Consider the following 18391-nt stretch of genomic DNA (forward strand, 5'->3'; position numbering starts at 1 on the left):
TAAGTGGAAGGAATGGGTGGGTCATGCTGAAGACCGATTAGAACCAGAAATGCTAGCTATTTACTTACTTAATTACTTATTTATTTAATTGATTATGCCATTGCAGTTGTCCCATTTCCTCCCCTTCATTCCCCCTCACCCTGCACACCCTGTCCCATCCACCTTCCCCTCCTTTAGTTCATGTCCAAGTGTCATAAGTTCTTTAGCTTCCACATTTCCCACACTACTCTTGCCTTCCCCCTATTTTCTCCCCACCATCTATGCTACTTATTCTCTGTACCTTCTCCCTGCCTCTCCTCCCCCCACCTCCAGTTGCTAACCGTCCGTGTGATTTCCATTTCCGTGGCTCTGCTCCTGTCATAGGAATCCGCTTAATCTGCTTTTGTTTTAGGTGTGGTTATTAATAACTGTGAGTTTGCTGTCCATTCACCGTTCATATTTTTTATCTTTTTAGTCCCTTTAACATTTCATACAATAAGAGCTTGGTGATGATGAACTCCTTGAACTTGACCTTATCTGAGAAGTGCTTTATCTGCCCTTCTATTCTAAATGAAAGCTTTTATTCATTTAGATTGCTCTGGATAGACCAATCTTGGATTTAGATCCTTGTCTTTGATGACTTGGAATCCTTCTTTCCAGCCCCTTCTTGCCTGTAAGGCCTCTTTTGAGAAATCCACTGACAATCTGATGGAACTCCTTTGTAGGTGACTGTCCCCTTATCTCTTCCTGCTTCTAGGATTCTCTCCTTCATTTTCATCTTGGCTAATGTAATTATGATGGGACTTGGTGTGTTCCTCCTTGGGTCCACCTTCTTTAGGACTCTCTGAGCTTCCTGGACTTCCTGGAAGTCTGTTTCCTTTGCCACATTGGGGAAGTTCTCCTTTATTATTTGTTCTAATAAGTTTTCTACTTGTTGCTCTTCCCCTTCCCCTTAAGGTACCTGTATAATTTGGATGTTGGAACATTTAAAGATGTCCTGGAGGTTCCTAAGCCTCTCCTCATTTTTGGAATTTTTGTTTCTTCATTATTTTCTGTTTGGTTGTTTTTTTTTCCTTCTGGTCCACTCCATGGATTTGAGTCCCAATTTTCTTACAATAACTATCAATCCCTGTGCATTTTCCTTCATTTCACTTAGTGTAGCCTTCATTTTTTTCATCTAATCTGCGACCACAATCAACCAATTCTGTGAGCATCCTGATCACCAGTGTTTTGAACTGTGCATCTGATAGGTTGGCTATCTCTTGGTTGCTTAAAAGTATTGGCTTTGGGACGTTGATTTGTTCTTCTGATTGAGCCATTTTGGGTCAGGTCGCACCTGTTATGTATGAATGGTGGAGCCTTAGATGTTCCCCAAGGCAGGGCAACACACTTGCTGGGTTGTGATGCTGTATGAGAGGGCGGGGTCAGAGACGGAGCAATGACGCTTGTTCCGCACTCTCTCAGATTTCAGTCCCCTCTGCTGCTTCCCACAAGCCAGCACCTTTTCAGTTGGTGCTTTTAGGCTTTATTTCCCGGTGCTGGGGCCCTGAGTTGGGCCCTGGGTTGAACGGTCTGTCTCACTGCCCGTTTTTGCCTAGTTTATCTGCACATGAATGTGTGACCACAGTCAGCCCCTTGCTGCCTGCACTCCTGGGTCTGCTGGCTACTGCTTTTTCCTGCCGCGATCCCTCTCTGCTGGCCACCAATTCCGCCCCTCTTACCCGTCTGGTTAAATGGTTGTCGGACTTCTGTACAGTTCAGTTTTCTGTCTGTTCTGGTTGTGTTTTTGTTTCTAAATCTTTGTTGTCCTTAATTTTGGTTGTGCGGGAGGAACAGTGTTTCCACCTTGGCTGGAAGTTCCCAGAAATGCAATTTAACTGATGGTGAGCCGCCAGACTTCCCAGCAGGCATGGCTGCTTGCAAGGATTTCAGGGACAGTTAAGAATGGAGGTAACTGTGGAGGTCAGTGTGTTCTGATGCTCCTCTTTCCCCTCCCTTTGTGTTTGCAATGTACCATGCTCCCAGTTTTCTGAGCCTGTCTCTGTCAATTCTGTAAGCTCTGTGCTTACATCATTCTCCTCATCAAATCGTGGACCCTTTTAGAAGGAGGGGCATACAGCACAGGTAGTGTCACCTAAGAGGGAGTTGGATGGCTGGGGCCAGTGCGGGTGTGTGTCTGACATCTGAGCTTGATTGTCTGGAAGAGCTTTCCTGCTTGTCAGAGGTTTTACAGTAACCTGGCAGGCATTGGGGGTTGTGCAGAAGAGGATGGAAATGCACTGTGGTGTGGGATGTTTCTTAAAGCCGTTCCACCTCCAGTCACATTCTCCATTTGTGGGCCAAGGCCCCTCTCTCTCACATCTACAAAAAAACATCACTCTGGCAATCATACTTCCTTCTTCCTCATTTACTTCTTTAGTAGATCATTCCCATCAGTAATTTCTCCCGTAATAAAATAAACCCTCCATCAATCTTCTTACCTTCCTCCTGCTATTAATTTCTCTGAAAGAAAATGTCTAAACAGTGTGTCTCCCTCTACTATTTATATTTATGTTAATACCTTCTCTTTACTCATTCTCTTGGAACCCCAAGAGTCAGGACAATTACCAAGGCTAATAATGATTTTTATTGTTAAATCCAGTTTTCAGTGTGGCTTTAGTTGTCCATTTGGAGGCACTGGACATGTTTGAAGCTTTCTTGAACTTTACCTGCCTTCTGTACTTTGATTTCTTGATGTCTTTTTAAACAATGATTTTATGTGTTTATTTTTAGAGAGGTAAAGGGAGAAAGAGAGGAAAAGAAACATCAGTATGTGGTTGCCTTCTGCTTGCCCCCTGCTTGCCCCCTGCTTGCCCCCTACTGGGGACCTGACCCACAGTCCAGGCAAGTGCCCTGGACTGGGAATCAAACCTGCGACCCTTTGATTTGCAGGTTGATGCCCAATCCACTGAGTCACAGCAGCTGGGGCCTGATTTCTTGATGTCTTGATAGACCACATGAAGTTGAAGTGTGCCAAAGCTAATTATCTATCTCCATTCCTTTTAATCTGCATCTGCCCTGCGCAGCTTCCCATTGTCAATAAATGCCAGTTTCATTCTACTAGATGTTTTGGCATACATTTTGGAGTTGTCTGCTACCTCTGTGTCTTCTGTGGTTTGTCTCTTGTATGCTAGCCAATGTGTTTGTTGTAAATTTCCCAAATTCCCAATGTATTCTGTATCTGATTTTGCCCACTGCCACCAGTCCACAACTTCTAGATGGGGTTAGGACTCATAATGCTGTCCTACCTTCTGCCTTTTTACCAGCTCCAGGCAGTAGCCAGCATGGTGTTTTACAAATGCAGCGTTCTCCCATCTCTCAGTATGAAAGATGGCCGCTTGCTGTGGGCCCCAGTATCCCTTTGGTTTCATTTACCTCCCTCTCTCTTAGTCTAGTCTTACTGCCGTTCCAAATACACTGAGCATATTCTTGGTCCAGAATGTTTGTACTTGCTGATTTTCTATCCAGAATTCTCCTGTTAGTTACCTCTGTGACTTCATCCCTTTCTGTATTTCAGGTTTCTGTTCAAATGTTTCTGTTCAAAAGACCCTTATCAAAGAGTCTTTCCTTGAGCATCTTATTAAAAAGTGTGCCTTTATCTGTTAGTTACCCTTTAGCTTCTTACCTTTAAATATTTTTGTGCATAGAATTCTCACTGCCTAACATTGTGGTGTTGTTTTTCATAAGCCCTCTTTCCATAGTATATTTTAAGTTCCATGAGAGAATAGCTCAGTCCTTATGACTGCTGCTGTGTGCACAACCCCTGGGTACTCTGTATGCAGCGTGAACCAGTGCACTTGCTGGCCGTGCTGTGTGTGGGTGTGGTCCTGTCTGTTCAGGAGTGGGGGCGTACCACTCCTGACTGCAGATTTCATTTGGGAAATGCCTGCACCTTGAACTCTAGGCCCCTCTTATCACAGCCCATGCTGTTTCCTTGTCACTGAAGTGCACATTTGTTCATAATTGTGATATAAGTCTCATCACAGAGATTCTTGGACTTGGGTCATTTTTTTACCCTTTCTCTCTGAACTACATTTGTTGAAAGCCTATTTAGGTACCAGATACATTGCTTGGTATTTTAAGTTGAAATTGGGCTTTTAAGAAGAAAGTTACTGCTTTTAACTCTTACAATGTTAAAATAATTATACTATTGCTAACATAATTTTGCGGATTTACTGAGTCTCTGGTGTTAAGCAAATTCGGTTGTGAACCAGGACTCGGGACTCCAGATCTTATTTTTTTTAATTGAAGAAAACTTGACACTGAGGAATTATATATTGTAAGCGTACAGTTTGATGAGTGTACAAACAGATGCACATATACCCTCTGACCAACACTCCAGCATGGATGGAAGACTTTTCCATCACTCCAGAAAAGTTCCCTCTTGTCCCTTCCAGTGCATTTGAGTTCTTTAAAGCATGTGTCCGTTTGGGGGTTTGTCTCAGTTTTTCGAAACTGTTATGAGTATACGTGGGTTTGGGTGTTTTCCCAGAGAATACCAGGTGTTTTTTTACCTGAGAGTGTCTGCAGAGACTGCAAAGTGCCTCAAAGCCGTAGGTTCAAGTGGGTCCAGTAAGCAGTTCTTGGAGGCCCCAGCGTAGGAAGGCATCAGCCAGTGCTTGAGTAAGAACCTCACAGTTGGAGACTGTCATGAATGACAGTCATCATCTCATAGTGTCATTTGTGGAGCCAAATTGGCATCACAGTTTTGGTTCTGACCTGTCATGTGAGTTCAGACCACAGATGACCTTTTGAACAATTTTAGTGTGCACCCTCTTTCTTCAGTGTCACCTTTCTCTTGTGGCACTTTTTTTCTCTTGCAGCACTACTTAGTCTGTGAGCATTAAGAAATTGCAACCTTGATGTGTAATTCAACAAATTCTGAAACTGTGGTCTGAGACTTGGCTTCCCCCCAAAGGCAATGCTGAAGAGGCATCAGGAGTCATGTCCCTTCTCCGTGAACAGTGTTTTCGGTGAGGAGCCTGTCATCTGTCTGATGGCCGTGAGGCATGTGGCAGCACGGTCAGATCTTAATTTCTGCTCGTTTTTGGGTGGCTCTGGCGAAAGTCAATATATTAGTAGCTGGTGCCGCCATACCATAGACAGCCGCAGACATTTATTTCTAATCATTCTGGAGGCTGGAAGTTCAGAGTCCAGGGTGTCAGTCAATTAGTGTGTGGCGAAGGCTGGTTTCCTCGCTGTGTCCTTGGAGGGCTGGGAGAGACAGTGCACTGGTGTCTCTTCTTGTGAGGACACCAGCCTTCATAATGATTAGGGCCCTGCCCTTATGACCTCATGTAACACAGTCTGGGTGTTGGACTTCAGAATTGGGGGCAGGGGACACATTCAGTCCATATGGTCTAGAATTTGGTAGTACTTTGAGGTGCTGATGATTTTATTTTGTTTTGATTTTAGGTAAAGTTAATTTCTTGTTAATCTGCAATGTTCTTTTTGTGCATAAGCGATATTAGAACAATTTACTGGTATATCACATCAGGAAACCTCAAGAGCTGTTTTTGACCTTTAAGTTATTGTTCCTTGCAGTTGGGTGGAATTAAAGTTGGACTTACCTACTGAGTACCTGTTTTTGTGAGACTACTTGGGTTAACCTCAATACTATACATCAGTGGGGATTGAAACATGATTCATTTGCAAAGGTTGCTGCCACAGAAGGCCAGGAGCCCTAAGAAAAGGGCAAACAGGGTGAATCAAAGGCCTTAAGGAGCCTTGGTTAGTGTGGCTTGGTGGATTGAGTGCTGGTCTGTGGACTGGGGGGTTGCCAGTTTGATTCCCAGTCGGGGCAAATGCCTGGGTTGCAAGCCATGCCCCTAGTTGGGAGTGAGCAGGGGGCAACCAGACATTGATGTTTCTCTTCCTCTTTCTCCTTCCCTTCCCCTCTCTCTGAAGGTAAATTACCACATTTTTCAGACTATAAGATGCACTCTTTTCCCCCCAAATTTGGGAAAAAAGGGGGGTGCATTTTATAGTCCGAATGTAGCTTACCTGGCTCGCTGTGTGTGTGGGGGGCGGTGCAGCAGTGGGGTGGGGGTCACAGGTTATTAAATATTTTTACCACTTTCTTGCTTCAAAAAATTTCCCCCCTCTAAAACCTAGGTGCATCTTATAGTCCTAAAAATACGGTAATAAAATCTTTAAAAAAAAGTCCTTAAGGATTTGGGAGGGGAGTGGCAATTGAGATGGCACTGGAAGGATATTTCTGTTGTTGATTTTTCTGGGAAAAATTGTGGGATTACGTGATGTTGGGGGAATTCATTTTACTTGCCTGGATATTATGCTGTAAATATAATTTAGAGCAGTGCCTTCCAACCATTTTCACTTCTCAACGAATATGGAAAGGGGAGACCTTTGGTGGGGTAATTAGATAGGCCTGCACTCTGCCAGAGGCGACTTGCTCGTGCTTGGAATTTATGCTTCTCACCTACCTCCTTCTACTTGGAGAAGAGCCTCATGTTTTGTCAATCTGACCCATTTCGTGAATTGAATTCTGTGGTGTGTGTATTTATGGATCTTTAATTACTATCAGATATGCCACCATGGACTAGTAGAGTTTTCCTTTGCCTGTGAATGTCTTAGATCCCATTTCCCCCAAATTTAGAGGGTATTTTGCTTAGCTTTTGGATATAACCTGTTAACACGTGAACCACATGAAATGTTTAGAGTCCCTTATGGTGTATCTTGAAAGCCAGAAGAGTGATAACCAGAAATGCTTGGGGACATTACCCTACAGTCCGTAAATCCCATAGTTTCCAGTTTGTTACTCACCTCCCCTACTGCCAGATCTCATAGAGCTTTCTCTAAACTCTTTAGGATGTTTCTGCAGAGTCCCAAATTCAGCTTTTTCATAAGTTCTTTCCAAAAGATCATAAAACGGTATACTTTTGGGGACAATGATGGAGAAACATGACTTGTTTAATAACCTTAGACCTGCCAATCAAGGTGCGGAGTTGTCAGCCCAGCCTGTCAGCCAGACGGTCAGTCCCTGTGTTGTGCCAAGAAGAACTCTCAGGCTCTCTCCTCCCTGCTCTGTAGAGCTCCTCATGCCTCTGTTTTGAGACGCTGTTCTTCTCTCTGCCCCGTTCCCTGGCTTTTCAGTAGTGTGCTTGGCTCATGCTTTGGATCTAATGATTCAGCTCTTTCTACACGCAGGACCACTTCCTGTGTGACCTGCCCCACCACTGTCTTCTGGGTTATTTCTCAACCAGGGCCACATTTCCCTTGGCAAGCAGGTGGCACCTGGCCTTGATGAGAGGCAGAGACATTTGGGCCAGAGACTCCCAGGCCAGTTTCTGGTGCTGTCAGAAGTGTCTGTTTCCTTACAGTTTTCCATGGCTCTGGAGGGGTCATGTTGCCTTCTCACACAGGAAGGTCTCTACTCTGGAAACAGCTCTTTTTTGACACTCTCCTTCCTTTGGACCCGGAGTTTGGAATCCATGTTTTTAAAAATTGCACCTTACTCTAGAAGGTCCACAAACCCTCTTCAGATACGATCATGCCCGTGGGGGAGTATTCCACATTTACTGTTTGCATTTGCTGGAGGCCTGGTACTTTCTAGAGGGATCTACATTGCAAATAGATGAGCCTGTACCCTGGTGGCTTTACCCTGTCCTCACCCAGCAGATTTCCCAACTTCCGACTACTTGAGTTGTTTGAAAAGGGCCTTTCCAGTTTACTCAGTTGGAAAGTGTTAAAGGGTGAGCTGGAAGGCTCTCAGCTGGCACTTTCTGAATCCCTCAGAGAAAAATATTGGCAAACTCTCCACTCTCTGCCTGAACTCTTATAAATTGAGAAGCCAAGAGTTACGAAGCCGTCACATGGAGCCAGGTTGAACTGGGTGGGAGAACGTGTAATGACTGAGACTAAGATCACCTACCATTTTCTGATGATAATGCTGTTTGCTCCCCCCACCCAATTTGTCTCCAGTTTTTTATGCTACTCTCCCTGCTGCTGAAAATAGAAGGCTCATAAATGCAGTTTACAGTGTATTGTGTTTCCTAGAGAGCTTTTATTCCAGAAGGTACATGTTAGTTTTCATTTCTTTGTCCTCTTTTACAACTTGGAGAAGAAGGAAAGCACTGGGCTGCTTTATTCAACAGGTGTTGCACCTTCTACTAAGGGAAGTTACCTTTTTTCATTTTTGGTTTTTTTCCCCCTGTGGTTTCAGGAGACGAGGTGCTGAGACAAGATGCATGAGCTTGCCGTTGATTTATTGTCCTGTTTGTTACCATCTGTCTGCCTTACGCTTGGAGGGAAAGCCCGATGTGAAGGTGCCACAGGGCCTGAGAGATTTCCATCTTCCTGTGTTGTCTTACTGAAAAACCTGTACAATCACTTCATCTTGGCCCCCAGTGAGGTCTGTGGACATGGAAGTATAACCCAAGGGAGAATGTTGGCAGAGTTTTTTCTTTCTTTATCCATATTTTTACACCCCTGCCTCTGCACACACAGGGGAAGCAAAGTTGCCTTTGCTAGCACTGTCCACATTGTGCAGCCCACTCTTGGTGCTCCTACCCTCCTGGGGTCTTTCTCTATGGAAGAATTTCAAGGGAATAGGTTAAGATTGCCATCAAGTGGCTGCTCTTGGTAGTGGATAGGAGGATACTGGCCACCACTGCTGGCCCACTCCACACACATTCTCCTCCAGTTACTTAGCTGCTTTGTGAAAAATTGTTAAGCTCGAGTGCTTTTCATCTGAGGAATTAACTGTGTTTTGGGGGTGGTGGTGGAGGAAGGCAGGGAGTTTAGTATGTTTCCACATTGTAAATCCTCAAAGAAGACACCCATGTGCACCCAGACTGCACGTTCCAGGGCGGGCTGAAACTAAAGGCTGGCCAAGCTGCAGTGGTCCGAGCTCAGGGCCCTAGAACTGTGAATGCAGGTGACCTAGAGGCTTAGTGTAGAGAAATGGTGGGCATGCATTCCCCTGCCAGTTCTGGGCCAGGAGACCAGAGCCCTCGACTCTGCTCATGGAAATTGGCAGAGAGGAACATGCTGTTACCCTGACAGGGTGGCCCCACCATCCCACCAAGGGGAAAACAACCAGCAAGCCCTATTTGGTCATTCTGTTTGGCTCCTGTTCTTTCCCAGGTCTGAAAATGGAGTGATCATTTCTTTTTTTGAGGTGATATTTTTAGCATTAATTAGTTGGTTTATTTAAAGTCCTTCGTACCTGGCAGAAAATAAGCATTCAAGGGTAATTGTTATTTGAGGTTCTAGATATATATTACCTAACTCCTTCCTATAAAAGCTGTAGCTGTGTCATAAAACAGCGTCCTTACTGGGCTGCATTAAAATGGGTTTGCCCTGTGCCCTGGGACTTGAGGAGCAAAAGCTGTAACTGAGTTCGAAGGAAGTGATTCCTGTTTAGTTTCCCCTAGTCGGTCTGTCCTCACCGATGTTGGCAAAACCTGCCCTGTGGGAAGGGCAGGAGTGATGTCTGTGTAGGCGGGGTGCTGTTAGGTTCTGTAGTCTCTGAGGAGCCTGGGAGAAGGCTAGAAGGCTTTTTGAGCTGGCACACGGAAGGGGAAAGGAGGTGGATTTGTGCCAGCTGGTTGGAGAGGGAGACCTGAGGCAGGCTGAAGGACACAGCGACCATAGACTATAAAAGTATGGCGATGAAACCTTGGGTTTGGGTCAAGGAAAAAAATTCTTAGGGCTTACATATTTTCAGCAGCTTTTCAGAAGTGATAGAGGCTATGTTATATAACCATTCACATAGTAAACTGTTGAATCATTAAACCAAAATTCCTGGATTCCAGCCATTTAAAGCAATACTTGATGCATCAAAAAAAAATGCTTTGGATTATAATTCTGGTTGTACCGATAACTGGGTATCATGGTGAGCAGTTCTCTCTTTCTTCACTGATTTCCCCCTATGTAAAAGAAGGCACTTGGCACATCCTTGTCCCAGTTGGGTTTTGTTGAGTGAGGAAATGTGTCTTCCTTGGCCACTGTTTCTCTCCTATGGTGTGTGCATCTTCCCCCATCTGCATCCCCCAGTCCTGCCTGCACACAGGACTGCAGGGCAATGCTTTCTCTCTGGAGGTTTCCTGTGCATGCAGGAACTCAGGCTGAGTGTGGGTGTACACCTCATTGTGCCTTTAACCTTGAGGGTATCAAAATGTGAGTGTAAGTAGAATAATTTCATGTGGCACTTTGTTCATGAGTCTTAGTTAGTGATTGCTGACCTTTTTCACTCTCCAGCTACATCAGGGTCACTTAAAACCATTTATGATCTAAATCACCTTTTGGAGTAATTGCTTTGCAAACAAAGAGCAAGTTTCTCTACAGTTTTTAGTTTTCTGAATAAGCTCCCAGCTTTTAAATGTTCCAACCACCTCTGTTTTCCCTTCTCTGTTCTTCTAAAAGCTAGGCTGATTACCCCGAGAACCATCTGCTGCTGAATTGAAGGGGATTTGGCAGCTTCTGCTCCATTTGCCCCGCCTCTCCTTTTTACCACGCTTCCTTAGAAGAAATCGCCGGCTGTCTGACTTGCCCTGTTGGGTCTGAGCTTCTAGCGGAGAGGACATGAGAGAGGCAAGAGAGTCTGTTGGCGGCAAAGTCTTGAGATTAAATACATACAGATTTCTAGATTGGCTTTATCAAGTGGACCTTCCTGCAGTGATTGAAATGTTCTATATCTGTGTTGTCTTTTATGTATTTTAAAGGACATTTTCTTATTTATTTTTAGAGAGTGGAAGGGAGACGGGGAAATGTTGATGTGAGAGGAATATCCATTAGTCTCCTCTTGCATGAACCCCAACAGGGGACCACCCGCAACCCAGGCATGTGTCTTGACTGGGAATCAAACTGGTGACCTTTCACTTTGCGGGATGATGTCTGACCCACTGAGACACACCAGTCAGGGCTGTGTTGTCTTTTATGGAAGCCACTGGCCCCTAGTAACTTTTGACTCCTTGTGACTAGATACCTAGCTGATCTGATTAGTTTTAGTGCCTAGAGGCTACAGGATTTTAGATTGTTCTAGAGTCAGGGTGAGCACAGTGGTGATGTTGTTCTTTTTTATCCTTATGTTCGTTTTTTGGCAGGTCTTTCTAGATAGCCAGTGTACTTACATTCTGACTACCCTCATGGTATTTAATATAGACAATGCTAACAAAATGAAAAGAACAGTAGTCTTTTATTCAAATGCCTTTCAGTGTTTTGGACAATTGCAGAATACGTTTGCCCATGGTATCAATGTCATGGTATTGATATTATCCTTGATTTCAGTATAGCAATGTATTGCTGACTTCAAAATTGTCTTTGTTGTCTACCGTTCTCACTTATGTCTAGGTATTTTGTTAGCTCCACAAAAGCAGTGTGTTTGTTTGTTTTACTGTGTATTTAAAGTAATTTTTTTACTAAAGAATAATTTAGTAATTTCAGAAAATTATCAAGATGGCCTCTGGAGAGAATATGGTTTTGTTTTGTTTTTTTACTTGCTAGCGTGTTTTGTTGCCTCTGGTCTGATTTCTGTACTCTTACAGTGTTTAAACCCAATTCAGTTATTTCATATGGTAGAATCTCTGCTGTTTAAAATATTCAGCTTTTCTTCATCTTTGTAAGTTTTTGAAAATGATATTTAAAAACGTCATGTGTATAATTTTAACAAATTATGTTTCATGTTTAGTATTAGTTTCAGTATGATAAATGAGACTTAAGAAAATACTCTGAAGAATGCACACAAAGTTACATGAGTGATGTAATGTTACTTCATAAATAAGGTAGGAAGATTATAGTTAATTTTGTCTTTCATTTAAACATGTTAGTAACAAAATGAGTTTATATCTAAGCAGGATATAAAAGGTTAAATACTTTGAAGAAGATACAGAACAACTTTACAGACAAAGAAATTGTTGGCTTCAAAACAAAACTTTAAAGTTAAAATTAATAAGGGGTTAAATGTTTAGAAAACATAACATGAAAGTTTTTTGAGTGTTAGGTTTATGAACATTCTAATTTACTTCACCTGAAAATTTGAAGGCTATTTCCTAAGAATTTCTAACTTTGTTCAGTAAATTCCAGGAGATCAGTTTATTATAACAAGTTACCCAGGTTGTTCTAGCCAAATACTTGTAAACACAGAGATAATTCTTGGAAACGTTTTTCTCTCCAGGAAGAAAAGGGGAACCTTTGAATGCTTGGTAAGTTGTCTAATGGGGTCTTTGAGGTAGAGTGCTTCAGGCTTATAAAGACCTGTAACAGCCTCAGGCAACAACTTACTCTTTCAACAGCTTTGTTAGGCCTCAGCCATTTTCTTTAGGTATGGGCTAGGTTTTGAGGGTTGTTCTGATAAGACTAAATCCTCTTGGTTATGGACCATGACATGTCAACGTTTGCTGGTCACTGTGGGTATTGTAGTGAAGTAGCACCTGCATAGCAGGTGGCGGGTGTCACTGAGGGCTGACCAAAAGAGGAACAGGAGATTTCTAGGCAGAGAGAGGAGAGAATATTATTCTGAAAGAGGGAACAGCATGTGCAGAGGCACTGAGGTTTGACAGAATGAATGTGTCGTTGGCTATACATGAAGAACCCAAGCCAGCTGTACCTTTGTGGACTGTCTGTCATGAGGTATAGTCAGGTTTGAAAACCAAAGCACTGGTGGCCAGTCTATTGCATGGCTCAGGAAGCTAACGTAGAAGTTTTGTTTTGTTTAAGACACAGGATTTAAACCAGTAAAAGAAGCAACAAATAATTAAACTGGGCTGAAATCCTTGCTCATAAATCTTTGTTTCTCTGATTAATTTCTTAGTATTACTTTCTAGAAGTGAAACACTGAATTTCATTTTAGCTTGAAGTGGTTTTATCAGAAGCATAGGTTTGAAAAGGTGATCAGCTACTCTTCAGTAGCTGACCTGAGTCACTTCATTTCATTACTTTGTGAACATAAGGGGTGAGGGTGCCCCCAGAACGCAGAATTATCTTCTAGAGGGTGGGCTTCTTGTAGTACAGCCTTTCTCTGCTAGGTGAGTATTCTAGGAACCCATCTGTAGCAGTGTACCAGCTGGTGGCGTTGTGAGAGGCTGTGTTCAGCTTCAGTGAATTTTTTTGAAGAGGCTTTCATTGTGTTTGCCCATTTCACAATGGGTGATTTACGAGTGTGCCTGCCCACACTGTGTTGAGTGTTCATCAGTTTTTAACAAAAAAATGGCAGGAACCCCATGTCCTGTCCTTCCTATTCACCCCATCTGGCCCTGAGCATCATTTTTTGTTTGTTTGTTTCCCAATGAAAAAAGTTCTCATAGGGAAGCATTTTGCCAATGTGGAAGAGGTGAAACAAAAAAAAATGGCTGAAGCACTAAAGGGCATCAAAATCAACATGTTCAAAACTGTTTTGTGCAGTGGAAAAACTGTCTCGGTAGGTGTATTGCCTCAAATGGAAAGAACTTTGAAGGTAACTGAAGTTTAAACAAGTAAAAATTAATACACAATTTTTTATAAATAAATTCTGAGTTTTGGGGGTGCCCCCTCATAGTTTTCCACTGTTTATTATTCTTTAGTCAGTAAAATGAGTATGTTGAGATTCTGATTGAATTGTATTCAATGCTGTTTATGCCTCATGTTTTCAGAGTAATTTCAGTGTTGATAATCTTTTTGAACTTGGTATTATTTCTGTGTTTATCATTTCAAATGTATTACCTGAATCATTAAAAATATGTTAAAGGCTAAAATATGATTTATCTTAGGTTTCTTTTTAGAATCAAATGATTAAAAGAATACATTGAACAAAAATTCTGGGTAATTCATTAGCACCAAAGTTTGTGAAGGCATTCTCTATAGGTAGCACTTACTATGTACTACTAACCCTTGTATATATATAATAGGCATTAATTAAACTGACCATGGTTGTTCTTATTTCCATTTAATGGATGAGGAAACCGAGGCATGGAGTGCTTTTGGTGATTCTCTTTAAAATTCAGGTAGTTGAGTAAAACTCAGACTAGAACCAGGCAGCCTTGTCTGTATTGTGTGGTGTATGCTGTAAACCACTTATGTTTCCCAGTGCTAGATGCTGACCAAGTAAACCAGTCTTTTTTTAAATTAAAAAAATCTGATGGAACATTGTTTTTTCTGTTGGGTTACTAATTTGAATTTTCTGGTTTAATTGTAATGCCGTTATTGGCATTGGTGACTAAAACCTTAGGTTTGTTTCACCAGTTAATATACAGTCACCCAGCCTAGATCTCCCTACTGTGTATTTGTAATTATTGGTATTATTTTATAATTGTACAGTGTGACCTTGAAGTCAGATTGGCTATAGAGCCAACCACATGAATTATACAGTTAGTTGAGCGCTGTTGGTGCTTCAGGAATTACCAAGCCCTCTTGGAAGGGGTCCAACCCAGACTCCATGTGCACCTAATTCTGCTTGGTATGTTGCCAGTGTATTAACTTTCATTTAAATATCTAACAAGTAGTGTTTATTATTATTATGACGGCTGCTGTAAAGTGCCCACACTTCAATAATATTTTGAAAGTCAAATATTAGCAGAGTGGATTACTTCTCTGCATTGGTTTTTTATCACAATCTAGGTGATGAGATCAATACTATGTAATGCAGCCCAAATAAGAAATATCTTTATGAAAACATGACTAGTGCAGTGTGATCATTAAAATTCCCTTATTTCCTATATGAAATTCTCAGACTCTAAAATTTTATGCCCTTCTCTCATACAGGGAAATCCACTGCACCTCTACCCCTCCTTTACTGTAAGCAGTTTTGGGGGAAATAGTTGAGTTGCATGCAACCCAAATACTAAGGTGCCATCTTTGTGTGCAGTAACTTGTATAGGCGGCAGGAAGCTGGAGCTTTTGGAGGCAGATGTGAGTGAGACAGAATGCTGCAGACTTGTTCCAACTCTGTAAGGCCTATCTTTCCTTTATGAGATGGGTTCTAGCTCTGAGTATGCACTGACTTCCTTGCTTTGATACATGAATTAAACAAGCTCTTGATGCTTATGAGGCAGCAGGTTCTTTAATTAATCTACTCAGGGTACTATTAGATATCCAGATTAGATTAAGATGTGCAAATGACTTGCTCTCTCACATTTTATTTAAGTCCTAGGTTGGGGTTTGCCCCAGTCATATATTTTTAAAAGGTGAAGTGCCACCAGTGGGCTGCTGGAGTTATGCACATATAGGTAGATTCATGATTCCAAAACTGTTACCAGCAAAATATGTCCTCAGATGTCCTGGTGTTGAGGTGATAATTAGGTGGGATGGCGGGCATGTACCTGGCTGGCGCACAGCATTTCTTAGGATAGGACATCCTTTCTGAAATTCTGTTCTCTTCCGAAGTAGCAATTGGAGTACCTTGTTCTCTGGATTCTTGAGTAATGGGAGGTCTTTATATTTAAACATGTAGAGATTAGAATGATACATTGCTGGCGCACAAGTGAAAATTGATACCTGCTTTGGAAACCAACTTGCCATTAACTTGTAAAACTGAGTATTTGCATACTGAAGAATTTCCAATAATTTTATTCCTAGGTGTGTATCCCAGGTAAGTCTAGTGCCTGCTTTCCAGGAGACAAACAGAAGAATGTTTTTACAGCATGGTTTGTGATAGCAACAGACTGGCAACACTTCAAAACAAGAGAATCAAAATAAATTGTGGCATAGTCTTACTACAGAGTATGATAAATAATAGTGAAAATGAATCGGCAAAGATTAAGCTAAATCATGGATGGATCTTAGTAAACTAGTGAGGAGTTGGTGAAAAAAACAAGTACTCTATGACTAACATGGTGTGATACCTTTTTTGTGAAGTTCATAGTCCAGCACAGTGAAATAATACACTATTTAGGTATACATATTTGTGTTGTCACTTAAAAAATAAGTAGGAAGGGGGAAGCACATACGTTTTAGTAATTTTAGGGTTTGGCTGTTGGTCTTACCTTTTTTTTTTTTTTTTTAAAGAACTTGTATATCTTTAAAGGAGAAGGTAGGGAGAAAGAGAACAAAACATCACTGTGCAAGAGTAACATCGATTGGTTTGCCTCTTGTGTGCCACTAACCAGGGACCTGGCCTGCAACCCAGGCATGTTGGAATTGAACCAGTGACCTTCTGGTTTGCAGAATGATGCCCATCTCAGCTCCATAGCAGTCAGGGCTGTAGATATTCTTTCTCATTAAAAATTAAACAAAACTGGGCAGATTGAAGTTGGTAATATTTGAGAAGTCTTTAAGGATTGGGACTTCCTCCGATCCTTGACCATTCAAGTTTAGCTGGTGGTACTCATATTATTAACTTGGAACAAAGAAATAGTCTTTGCCAGTCTCACACTTTATACCCTTTCCTTTTTTTTTCCCCAGAATTTAAATAGTGTTGTGTTGCTATTCTTAAACTGAACCTAGCTGTCAGTTTTATTGTGTGTCTCCCAGAGGGTGTTGTTAGTCTCTCTGAAACTGTTGATACATTTCCTCTTTGGTAGACCAGCATTTTATCTAAACAGTCCAAAACCTCCTGACTTTCATAGACAAATAGTTTTCCAGCTCTCCTTCCTGACTCAACAGCTGATCAGAGGCCAGAGTTGGACACACTGAGCTACCTAAGCATCTATTTTAGGAAATTCTGAGAGCTATCAGATTCTGGTAAGGGTTTTGGAAGTAAAAGCAGCCTGGGGCCATCATTCTGTCAGGTCTTACCTTTTTTGTTTTAAATACCTTGTTCCTTTTTTAGTTGATGGGCAGAGGAACCAGCAGTGGAGGCAGGGAGAGCACTGCTGGTGGCTACACACTCGGTTGCTGGTGCGCACTCTTGTCAGGTGATGGGGGATAAGTTCCCATAGATGGTTCTCAAGCCTCATTTCTGGCCAGTTGTTAAGGTCTTGTGGTTTCTCCTTTCTTAACAACCTTTTCTCAGAATTACCATACATCCAAAGATCTGCCTCTTATCTCCTTTCCAGTTCTCTCTTTTGGCTGCTTTTGATTAAAGGCACCAAAAGACAGGTCCCAGCAGAAAGAAGAGGAAAACAGCCAAATAGTCATCTCTTAAATGCCCTTTAATTGACTGTGTCTGACTTATGCTGCAGTGGGACATCGGCCAAACAGTTGTTCAACATGAGAGGCCGGGACGGTACCGGCACTGGAGAGAAGTAGATGAAGGTCTGCTTTGTGGAGCCTTCACTGGGTGTGGAAAGATGGGAGAGGGATTTTCCAACTGTCTATTCCACAGGGAATTGTATGGTAAGGTTGTTCCAGTGTGTGACTTGTCCCTATCCCCAAACACCACGGGATTCACAATGGTCTTTAGTTTAAGACTGTCTAAGGAACTGGCTCTGTGATCTTGTTTAAGAACCGTGCCTTCATATGGCTTAGCTTATTCACATATGAAGTGGGGAATTTTATTAGATTGTAATTCTGATTAAAAAATAATTTATTGATGAGAGAGAGATGGATTGATGGAGTTGTTGTTCTTATTTATGCATTCACTGGTTGATTCTTGTTTGTGCCCCCATTGGGGACTGAACCTGCAACCTTGGTGTATCGGGTCAACACTCTAACCAACTGAGCTTACCTGGCCAGGACTATAATTCTGATTTTAAAGCAGTGGATATTCAGTAGAAATTAGGGAAGACCGTCACCTACATTCTGCTATTTTGTTGTGTAGAAGCGAGACACGTAGATACACCCTACTGATTTGTTGGCTAGACACCCCGAGCAAACCCTGAGCATATTCAGGTTTTTTTTTTTTTTTTTTTTGGTGAGGTCTAAATAACCCACTTAAGCCCAGAAGGGGCTTATTCATTGGTTAAATAACAACAAGAAGAGACTCAAAGTAATAATAGTAAGAGACGTTCTATTCCCGTTTCCCTTGGATGAATCCGTGAGGAAAACTTTTAATGCCGTGCGGGTTCTTTGAGGGTGATGCACCATAAAGGGGAAAAACCTTTGGAAAAGCATAAAGAGGAAACTGTAGGATGGTGTTCAGAGCATGTGTTTTGGACATTGTAATTGCCAGCTGAAGTTCAAAAGCTTCAAAAGAATTGACATTAAAAACCAAAAAGCTTATGACATATGAAAGGAGATGCAAGCTCCAGTTATGTGAGGCCAGGGAACTGGCCAGCCTTGTTGGATTCTTGCCTTTTTCACCCTCTCACAGCTGCCAGGCCACAGAGCCTGTTTTGTGAAAGATTCTCAAGAAAAGATGAGGGAAAACAGCTTCTATTTTATTAGATTAGATGAAATTGTGTGCCTGGGGGCGGGATGTCCATGTGTTGGGGTGGGGAGGGCAGCTGTGGCCCCTGCGGTCCTCACGTAAGTAATGAAGCACCCTCCTAGCTGGAGTTGGAGGGAGGGGGAGGGGGCTCAAGGAGGAGCATGTGGAAAGAGATTTCTGCAGTCTGTCTGG

General features: G+C 42.2%; 1 protein-coding gene across 1 annotated transcript in view; it reads left to right on the forward strand.

The window, feature by feature from the left end:
* Nucleotides 1–18391, forward strand: part of JARID2 (jumonji and AT-rich interaction domain containing 2) — a 257383-nt gene that overhangs the window by 133547 nt on the left and 105445 nt on the right. The gene's annotated exons all lie outside the window — the stretch shown is intronic.

The sequence above is a fragment of the Sturnira hondurensis genome, unplaced genomic scaffold, assembly GCF_014824575.4.
Source record: "Sturnira hondurensis isolate 20B ecotype Veracruz unplaced genomic scaffold, ASM1482457v3 Scaffold0023817, whole genome shotgun sequence".
In the NCBI taxonomy this organism is placed as follows: domain Eukaryota; kingdom Metazoa; phylum Chordata; class Mammalia; order Chiroptera; family Phyllostomidae; genus Sturnira; species Sturnira hondurensis.